Genomic DNA, 7,484 nt, shown 5'->3' on the forward strand with positions numbered 1-7,484 from the left:
GTTGGAAATCAGTTCTACATCTTCTATACTGTCCAGATCTTTTTCTGCCAGGCTCCCAATCCTTTCACTTAGGACGAAAAGATTGGACATGTTTCTGACTCTTAAAAAATTATTTGAGAAACTCCACCAATTTATCACCGAACAGTCTATTAACAGAGAAAGGCATTCTTTAAAAGCAGTTCATTTGAGCCGCCTCAACCTTCCAGTTTCGCAAATGCAAATGTTATCTTGCAGCTACTGAACTTGCTGTGGGCATTGCAGATTTTAATAAATTATCAAAAGTGATACCTGAAAGGAATTTTTCATGGATTTCCATATAGCCTAATAATTGTGAATAATCTTCACGCTCATGGATTGCTGAAGAGAGAGACTGAAAGTCCTTAACTAATGACTGCAAAGTATGCACCACATAGAAATCAAATTACAAAGAAATGCTGAGATCAGCATTTGCTCCTTATATGTCTCCTCTACCTTTCTATCTACTGGATCAGTTAAAATGGCCTCCTCAGTAAGCAAAGAAGGCTTACCTGTGATTAGAAAGGAGTGGCTCAAGGGCAGGGCCTGAGGTAATTTGGTCTCCCCATGCACCAAGGAATAACATCGCCCCCTTGAACCTAGTCACAAGACTCTCTCTGGATCTCCCCATTCCCTTTTCAAAAGGTTCTAAATGTCAGAAATTACTAGCACCAAAGGGACTGATGGCCTCTGGAATTGTCTGAACCAGTCTCCACTAGTACTAAGCTGATCGTCATCCTGAGTAAGCTGGAGGTTAGATGAAAAGTTAGAAATGACAGATATTAATTCCTCCTTTAAAATATATTTTCCTCTCGTAGTAGAGTCTGAAGGAAAAACGACCTCCTCCTCATCATAACCTGAGGAATCCCAAAAGGAAACAGATGAAGGAGAGGAGATCGACCATAAAGATCCAGCTGAGGAAACAGGAGAAACAGGTGAGGAAATGTTGCCATGATGTTTGTTGTAGGCATCAGACAATTTCTTCACCATTTCCTGATGGTGAGCCTCAGATATAGAAGGCGAATGGTGTCTATGACTGTCCTCACAAATGCCATGAAGGAGCCTGTCAAGAAGAGACAAGTTGTGTCTTATGCAAATGCTTGCCCATTTTAGGAAGGTGGAGTATTTTGTGGTGATGCTGGTTAGGCTTTACCATGCAATACAGTTGTGTCTTATGCAAATGCTTGACATTTTAGGAAGGTGAAGTATTATGTGGTGATGCGGGTTAGGCTTCACCATGCAATACTCTTGCAAACCCCACACACGGCCCTTGAATTCACAATAATAAATCCTTAATTCAATCCTGGTAGAGTGGCAAAGAGTAGTCAGGCTTTCCTAGAGGAACATGTGTTGAGAATTTCAGACTACCAACATGGACGATAAGTAATAGACACAACTTTATAGAAATCTGACACCAATTTATAAAACTAAAGTGTATTTTTATCTTAATGTAGACACCACAATGAATGTGATTAGATACATATAACCGGAGTTATGGATTTTAGAAGAAAACATAAATCATAGCAATTCAGTACTGCAGAACTTTTGCACTGCGGTCAATGGGAAAAGGTGGTAGTGACAATCAGTCACTTGCAGGTCAAGTTGTATGGAACGCAAGGCTGGTAAGGTGATGTGAACCCCAGGAGCAAGTCATGATAGTCAGCTTAATATTACAAAGGGAATACCAACGGCGGACTTGTAGGTCTGCACCTCACGCTTGATTCCTAAGAGTAAAGTCCTGCGCAACTCTCCAGCACCAGCTGTTGTGTGGTGCCTCTGTATTCCAGACCCTTAAATGATGAAGCAAGTGGGGGTGCACCAGGTAATGAAGTTCAAACACTTTTGTAGTTTCAAAATCTTTATTTCAATATATTCTTTTTTTTCAAGCTGTATGTACTATTAAAAAAAAGAAAAGAATATATTGAAATAAAGATTTTGAAATTATGAAAGTGTTTGGACTTCATTATCAGGCGCACCCCCACTTGCTTCATCAGTCTGTTTAATTTTACCTGCCTCATGGAGCCTGGGTGCAGAGTTGTCCTGTCTGTCCTTAGTGCTGAACAGGAGCCACGTGACAGCTGTTTTTACCACTTACACAGTGCTGCAGGAGAACAGGGTGCAAAATGTCTGCAACCATACTGCTGCTGATGTCATATGAAGGTTTTGTGGAGTGTCCTCAAGGTGCAACGTCAAGTGAAGAGGTTAGATGCCGGACTGGCAACCAGCAAGCCTTGACAGCGGTAAGCACATCAGATAGTAACTTCGATGTCCGGTTGTCCCAGGGAAGAGGGTAGCTGCATGAAACTTTGTGGAAGGCAGGACTACAGTTCGCACAATGCACTGGACCATCTGCTTTTGGGCGATCCCTCGGAGGGTTTGAGGGTCAGCAATTCTTCGGATACAGAGTCTTTATTTTACTGCAGTTTGTAAGGCCCTAGTGCTAATAGTCCAAGGGAGTCTGAGGTTGCTTCTAGCTCCCACACGGGTCCCTCTGTCTGGGGGAACTGACCTTTAGCCTAGGATAATATTCATTCATGCAGTTACAGAAGTGTTGCCACAGGTGCAGATATACCTCTTTTGGTTTGTGAAAGTCCTTTTGTTGCAGACACACATATCTTCTTTGTCGTCTCTGATGCAAATGTTATCAGATTGAGGATCTGGTGTCGGGCCTTAAATCCTAGATTTAGGGAGCTTAGGGGTAACAAGTAGCCAATGGGATGCTTGTCCTTGAAGCTAGTCCACCCCTGAGGTGACCACATCCAGGGGTATAGGTCCCCTTTCCTACCCAGAACCCACTATTTCTACCACATTAAAAAATGTCAGAAGTCTTCCATAGGTGAGCAGACCAGGCAGCTCACCCTAGGGGTGTGGCTAGCCTTCTGGGGGTGTACCCCTCTTGTATACATAATTTCCCACGTGGCTGGGTGCAAATGTGCCTGGGGCAGGGCTGTTAACTCTTTTGGGAGACAGCCTGGATGCAGATCAGAGGTGGAACAACCTTTGAAGCTCACTGCCTTGATGTACTACTTCACTAATCATCCTGAGAGGGAGGAGGTGTGACTCCCAGTTATGGCGTCTATCTTCATCGAGTACCCTGAATAACGATAGCACGAGTTTGTATCCAAACCTGCTTCCTACGTTAATTTATAGCGTGTTTTTGCCTACTTGTTTTTCTGGAGAACAACCTGCGTCTCTCAGAGGTAGCTATTAGATCTTTCATTTAGCGCCTGTGCTGGCAATTGCGGTCAATCACTCTGGCCCTTCATCGTGCATAGTGCCCCACAACAAGACTGAAGCTTTGAGAAACGTTACATTAAGGATCCTCAGTGGCTGTACACCAGAGACCCCTTGGTATAGTCACTGTGTACACCTAGACTGAGCGAGTTGTGTACTGCTCCATTTATATTCAGAGCAATATCTGTCAAATCCGGAGCCGTGGATATTGCCACCACATACCGCCCCTGTCGATCTCCTCGATTTAGAAGTAATTGTGCATACAAAAACTGCTTACTTCTGATATATCTCTGTGCCCCTCCTGATGAAGGCACGTTCTGTGCCGAAACGTGCATTGAGAACTTTCATCACCCAGCCACACTATATCAGTTTTAAGTGTGGGCCGAAAATTCGTTCAGCTCGTGGAATTTGCGGATTTTCTGCGATTTCGCGATCCGCAAATCTCGCAAAATCGCAGAAAAATCCACGAATCCGCGAGCGGGACAAATTTTCCAGGAAGCACTTACAGGGTTACTGCAGCAGGTGCCCAAGTTGAAGCTAATTTCTTTGTCACCATTTACAAAAGGGTTACAAAGAAATTAGCTTCAACTTGGGCACCTGCTGTAACCCTGTAAGTAATTCCTGAGCGGTGCCTCGTTGCCTACTTGCAACTATTCTCTGACCCTGCTCAGACCCTCGAAGCAGGGTCAGAGAATAGTTACAAGTAGGCAACGAGGCTCCTGTCCCAGAAATTAAACCTCAGCCGGAAGCACTTACAGATACAAATAAAGCAGGGGCCCGAGTTGAAGCTCAAAGTCAGTAACGTTTTAATCAGCCCAAAACATTAGCATGGTCGAGGCTGGGCAAGTGTGCTTTAACCCTATATTTGCCGTCGAAAATGAGCTGTAATACTCGAGGGAGGTCTTTGCATCCATGAGTTTCCAGAGCGTGATCCCCATGTAGTTCCTGTGGCCAGGAGGCTGCTTTCTCCTCACCTGCTGCCCTGCTCGCTCTCTGACCCTTTACACAAGAGGCATGTGAACACGCATAGCAGCTCCGCCCGTTCGGCCCGCACCACACACTCGCGGTACCAAACGTCTTCCTGCCCTTTGCCCACTATGATGGACAGCTTCGTCCATCATAGTGGCATCTTCGTGGATAACTATGCAGGGCAGGATTCATTCTGGCATGAGGCTCCTGTCCCAAAAATTAAACCGCAGCAGGAAGCACTTACAGATACAAATAAAGCAGGTGCCCGAGTTGAAGCTCAAAGTCAGTAACGTTTTAATCAGCCCAAAACATTAGCACGGTCGAGGCTGGGCAAGTGTGCTTTAACCCCATATCTGCCGTCGAAAATGAGCTGTAATACCCAAGGGAGGTCTTTGCATCCATGAGTTTCTCGAGCGTGATCCCCGTGTAGTTCCTGTGGCCAGGAGGCTGCTTTCTCCTCACCTGCTGCCCTGCTCGCTCTCTGACCCTTTATACACAAGATGCATGTGAACACCCATAGCAGCCCTGCCCGTTTGGCCCCGCACCACACACTTGCGGTACCAAACGTCTTCCCGCCCTTTCCCAAAGGACTCAAAGGACCTCGGCGCATTTTGGCACGGTGGCAAAGTTACAGGCACACAGGGTCACTGAAGGCAAATCTTCTGGCCCTTTACACAGCTGCAGTGTAGGAAAATCAATATACATTTACCCAACGAGGTAGCACTTTCTGATTAGCCAGTAGAAAGTACTCCAGTTGAGTATAGTGCAATTGCAAAAAAATCCACGATTTTGCGGGAAAATACGCAAATTCGCAGATTTTTTTTGCAATTTCGCGTGATATCGCTGACCGCTGATCTGCAAAATTCGCCCATACTTAATCAGTTTCACGTTGTAACTGTTTGTATTGATTATATGTATGTTGATTTAATGTATGTATATGTTGATGTTCAATTAACATTGTTTTGGATTAAGTGCTCACCAATCGTAACTTGTGGTGAATATGTTGTATCAGATGTATAATGCACCAATGTGTAAAACATTTTTGGTCTCTCTTTGCTTTTTATTATGTCTCAATTTTTATATAAATCTCAATAAAGAAAGAATTATATATGTTTTAAACACTTGTTGATCTATTGCATTGAGTCTGGGTTATCCCCCATGTTATGTTAAGAGCAGATTAATGTAAATTGAATTGTAGTAACTGCCTAGGAATGTTTCTCCCATTATGACCTCCTTCCTGCTCAGGCCTTGGTTCCTGACTCTTGGGAGTCTTCACACTGTCTGTCAGGAGGTCAGAATCCTGCCTTGGTGGCAGCAAGCGCCGGCTGTCAGCCAGAGCACAGAGAAGTTGGGGCAACTGGGGGGCAATCTCTAAGGTAACAATGCAGGTGCATTCCACATTGCACATGACACAAGATTTGTGTCAGGGGTGAGAAATCACATGCTTTGATACCAAATATGACATATTTAGGTGGTACCATAATGGAGCTAGTGACCCTGGGTGCTGGGCCATGTTATCCCATGGACCGCCTATCACTATTATTGCACTTTAATGGAAAAGGCCACTATTGGGATGTGTAAGCTTTCACTTACATGCCCACGCCTTTAACATAAGGCACCCTGCCTTCTGGGTGCAAGAGACCTTCATTAGGGGTGACTGACATATATTATAAGCAGTACCAAACATGTTGAGGGGGGCAGAGTAAAAATTAGCATGTTACATTGTTGCTGCAGTCTGCAATTGCAGGCCTGCTGTCACTAGTTTAGTTGGGTCATTCAGGGTGGCAAAAACAGTGCAGCAAGTCCTGGGGACCCCTTTACCACCCATGTCCTGGGTATCACTGATACCATATACTAGGGACTTATACGGGGTAAAGTCCTTGTCAATTAGGGTTTCCAATTTACACATAACAGTTTTAGGGAAATAGCACTGGCACTGCTGCATGGTTAGCAGGCTTCAGTGCACTTCCAGAAATGAAAACCAGCATCTAGCAGCCCAAATGGGGGCAAAAAGTGGGGGACACTGCAAAAAACCCTGTTTTGTTACACACATGGTAATCCAAAGCAAAGCCCACAAGGAGACAGAGCATGAAAGAAAATCATGAAAATATATATCCCAAATCACAATTCTGGGTCAAAAGACAAAATGGCAAAAGGATTCTGGCAACATCATTAATACTCTAATAGAGAAAATGGCTGGCAATGCAACATTCATGTTGCTCTCCCTTTGGGAGGCGTGGCTGAGCCGGCGACCAACATGGCTGTCTAACTCGAAAGCTCCGGAGCCGCCGCGCAATACATGTCATCAGGCGCCTAATACCGATGATTAAACTGGGCATCGGCACCGCAAAACTTCAGCTGATAATGCAGTGATGTAATCGCCAATTGGAACGACATCCGGAGGTGCTGACAACTCCAAGATCTGCCCTCTGTGGTGCTAAGCCCGACGCGCCTGTCGGAGGCCATGAGTCAACAGGGGACTCGGGTGAGCCTGAGGGCGGGGCTAAGATTGCCTGGATCTGCTGCAGGACTCCGGTTCTGCCACAACTCAATTGCCTCGACACCTCGATTGAAGTCATTCAGCAGATGAGGTTGGGAACTGGACGCACTATGTTGAATATGGCGACGCCTTAATCCCTAATTCGAGAGACTGGTAGGTGCCTAATTGGGCCGATTTCGAACACAGCGCTGTTGTCGGCGCGCAGTTTCTCCCCCACATTGACCTGCGTTGTGGCGGATCGCGGCTGCCTTTTTTGACCTGCCGCTTAATGACTGCAGAGTTAAGCCGAGGGGCTTTCCCCTCGAAATCGGTGAGGTGCTGCCTCACTGCGCCATGCTTTGACTGCAAGCAGAGACATACCTTGCTGCTGAAGTGACCATCCTGCATTCTTCTGAGCTGGTGCATTTCCTGCCTGTCTGGGTTCTGGCTGTCAAACTGAACCAAGACACTAATACCCCTGGATGGACCTGGTACTTGATTAACTGGGTACACAGCTCTAGTACCGGGCTGCTATATAACCACCCTGATCTCACTGCCCTTGTTCAGTGGATTGCACCGGGTTTGGACTCTGGATTGTGGGTTGGCGCCAACTGACCCTTCCTTTCTGCTCTGGTGAACCCCTAGTTCACCAGACTAGCCAGGACGCCCCTTTGCTGGGGCAGCTGTGCGCTATAGAAATTTTAATAACATAACATAACATAACATAGTTCCACAAATAGGCGCAGTGGTACCTTAACCCCCATTACTTGCAGCGATGGGCCGTAAC

This window comes from Lissotriton vulgaris, chromosome 6 (assembly GCF_964263255.1).
Source record: "Lissotriton vulgaris chromosome 6, aLisVul1.2, whole genome shotgun sequence".
Taxonomy (NCBI): domain Eukaryota; kingdom Metazoa; phylum Chordata; class Amphibia; order Caudata; family Salamandridae; genus Lissotriton; species Lissotriton vulgaris.